Genomic DNA, 3,352 nt, shown 5'->3' on the forward strand with positions numbered 1-3,352 from the left:
ACATGGGGCTCGAACTCACAAACCTGAGAGCAAGATTTGCCTAGTCTACCAAATGAGCCAGCCAGGAGCCCCAGGAATAACATTTTATATTTCTTTTGTATTGTCCCCTAATAGGTGCATGGTAAATACTTATTAAAATATTTTTGATTACTTAGCATTGTATAATTCCTGCAACCCTCTTTTTACTTCACTAGTAGGTAATGCTACTAATGGGGATACATAAACTTGTTTATTGACTTCTAGACAGATTTTTTCCCACATGAGACAGGTAATGTGCCAGTACCATGATGAGGTTTGAGGGTAGTACCTCTCACACAATAATAGCATGAATTCCCAATCATCACATCTATGAGTCACACAAGGATACAAAATTTTTTTATTAGACTTTCAATTTTTAGAGTGGTTTTAGATTCAAAGCTAAATTGAGTGGAAAGTACAGAGACTTCCCTACACCCCTTGCCCCCACAAATTCATTGCCTCCCCCCTTGTCAACATGCCCCCCCCCAGAGTAGTACACTTGTTACAATTGGTGAACCTACGTTGACATATCATTATCATCCAAAGTCCACAGTTTACATGAGGGCACACCCTTGGTGTTGCACATTCTATGGGTTCAGACAAATGTATGACATGTATCCACCATTACAGCATCACACAGAATATTTTCCGTCCTAAAAATCCTCTGTGCCCTCTTCATCTCTCCCTCCCCTGGCAACTACTCATTTTTTCCTTATCTCCATGGTTTTGCCTTTTCCAGATGTCATATAAGTGGAATCATACAGCATATAGTCTTTTTAGATTGGCTTCTTTCACCTAGTTATATGCATTTAAGCTTCCTCCATGTCTTTTCATGGCTTGAGAGCTCGTTTCTTTTTAGCACTGAACAATAATACCCCATTGTCTGGATGGACCACAGTTTATTTATCCATTCACTTCCTGAAGGATCTGGTTGCTTCCGAGTTTTGGCAACTGCTATAAATATCCATTGTGGGTTTTCGTGTGGACCTAAGTTTTCAACTCCTTTCAGTAAACACCAAGAAGAACAATCACTGGGTGGGATGGTTAGACTATGGTTGGTTTTGGAAGAAACCATCAATCTGTCTTCCAAAGCAGCTGTACCACTTTGCATTCCCACCAGCAATGAACGAGAGTTCCTGTTGCTCCATATCCTTGAGCACGTTTGGTGTTGTCAGTGTTCTAGATTTGGGGGATTCCAATAGGTGTATCGTGGCATCTCATTGTTGTTTTAATTTGCATTTCATTGGGGTTATATGATGTAGGGCATCTGTTCATATGCTTACTTACCATCTGTTCTGTGTCTGTTAAAATCTTTGGTCCATTTTTTAATCAGGCTGTTTCTTTATCATTGCATTATAAGAGTTCTTTGTTTACTGTGGATAATAGTCCTTTATCAGAAATGTCTTTTGCAAATATTTTTGCCCAGTCTGGCTTTTCATTCTCTTGACAATGCCCTTTGCAGAGCAAAAATTTTTTATTTTAATGAAGTATAGCTTATTGGTTATTTCTTTCATGGATCATGCCTTTGTTGTACTTAAAAAGTCATCACCATCTCCATGATCATCCAGATTTTCCCTTATGTTATCTCCCAGGGGTTCGCAGTTTTGCATTTTACATTTAGGTCTATCACCCATTTTAAGTAAAATTTTGTCAGGGGTGTAAAGTCCTGTCTGGATCCATTTCTTTGCATATGGATGTCCAGTTGTTCCAGCACCATTTGTTAAAAAGACTCTTTGTTCCACTGTATCGCCTTTTCTCCTTGGTCAAAGAGTTGGCTGTTTTTATGTGGCTCTGCTTCTGGGCTCTCTATTCTACTCCACTGACCCGTTTGTCTATTCTTCACCAATACCACATGGCTTGATTACTGTAGCTTTATAGGAAGTCTTGAAGTTGGGTAGTGTCAGTCCTCTTGGGATAGGGAAACTGAAAGACTGAAGAGAAACCTGCTTTTTGCTCCTTTTCCTGCTTCTATTCTTGCTAGGACTTGCACCCCTACTTTAACACAAGCCTCAGAATACAAATAGTGTATGTCCTCCTTGTAAAGGACAAGGAGTTGATGATTTCTCTAGAATAGACAACATCTAAGGAAGGACCAGGTGAAAATGACTAGACAAGCCATTATGCATGTTCCAGACCACAGGTGCTAGACACTGACACCAAGACACCCCAGCTCCAAGGAATAACATCTGGTTATTCTCATCCAACTGGTTCCTGGTTGCCTAAGAGGACACATACACCAGACTACAATCCTCAGTAAAAACCCCTTTGCAGACAAAAATTTGAGCGAAGATGAAACTCTCTCTCCTTTCATTTCTGAGTTTCCCAGACATTCTGTCTGTACCTGCACTCTCTCTATACCTCCAATAAACTCTCCTCTCGCCTCCTGCTGCTCCCCTTCGATTTCTTCTACATGCACCCAGGGACTATCTTGGCTGGTCCTGCGGGACCTCCCTCTGGATCCTCAGACCTGGCCTACCTACATCACTCTGACTTCGTTCTTCTTCAATATTGAGTTGGCCATGCTTTTTGCCTCTACATAAAAACTTTAGAACCTGTCAACATCCACAAAAGAACTCGTGGGATTTTTGGCCTGGATTGAACTGAACCTATAGACCAAGTTGAAAAGAATGGACATCTTGACAATACTGAGCTTTCCTATCCAAAAACATGAACTATCTCTCCATTTACTTAATTCTTCTTTAATATCTTTCATCAGAGTTTCATGGTTTTCCTCATGTAGGTCTTACACGATATAAATTTTTAAAATGCAACTGATGTGGGGTGTCTGGGTGGCTCAGGTAAGTGTCTAACTCTTGATTTCTTGATTTCTGCTCAGGTCATGATCTCAGGGTCCTGAGATTGAGCCCCACATTCCTACTCAGCACGGAGTCTGCTTGTCCCTCTCCCTCTGCCCCTCCCCCTGCTCTCTCTCTAAAATAAATAAATAAATAAATAAATAAATAAATAAAAATGCAAGTGATGTATTCACCATGGAGTTTGTCCATGTAATTACTATCTGTCTTTGAGGTCACGGTCACATCTGTTTTTAAGCAGTAGATGGCCATGACATTTGCAGGTGTGAATATGAGAAATGCTCAAGAAGAGGAAGAGAAACTGATGGTTCCAGGGGCACCTGGGTGGCGCAGTCGTTAAGCATCTGCCTTCGGCCCAGGGCATAATCCCGGCGTTATGGGATCGAGTCCCACATCAGGTTCCTCTGCTGGGAGCCTGCTTCTTCCTCTCCTACTCCCCCTGCTTGTGTTCCCTCTCTCTCTGGCTGTCTCTCTCTGTCAAATAAAATAAATAAAATCTTGGAAGGAAGGAAGGAAGGAAG

The 3,352-nt window shown here is 41.3% G+C and overlaps 1 long non-coding RNA gene and 1 other non-coding gene across 2 annotated transcripts in view; both read right to left on the reverse strand.

The window, feature by feature from the left end:
* Nucleotides 1-258: 258 nt before the first annotated feature.
* LOC117796524 lies at nucleotides 259-365 on the reverse strand. The gene has a single exon (XR_004621083.1). It is a non-coding gene; the product is annotated as a small nucleolar RNA U13 (small nucleolar RNA).
* Nucleotides 366-836: 471 nt separating this feature from the next.
* LOC105241059 overlaps nucleotides 837-3,352 on the reverse strand; it is an 8,504-nt gene continuing 5,988 nt past the window's right edge. The window contains exon 4 of the long non-coding RNA XR_002144197.2: nucleotides 837-1,949. This is a non-coding gene — a long non-coding RNA (uncharacterized LOC105241059). The remainder of the gene's footprint in view (nucleotides 1,950-3,352) is intronic.

The sequence above is a fragment of the Ailuropoda melanoleuca genome, chromosome 15 (genome assembly GCF_002007445.2).
Source record: "Ailuropoda melanoleuca isolate Jingjing chromosome 15, ASM200744v2, whole genome shotgun sequence".
NCBI classification, from domain to species: Eukaryota; Metazoa; Chordata; class Mammalia; order Carnivora; family Ursidae; genus Ailuropoda; species Ailuropoda melanoleuca.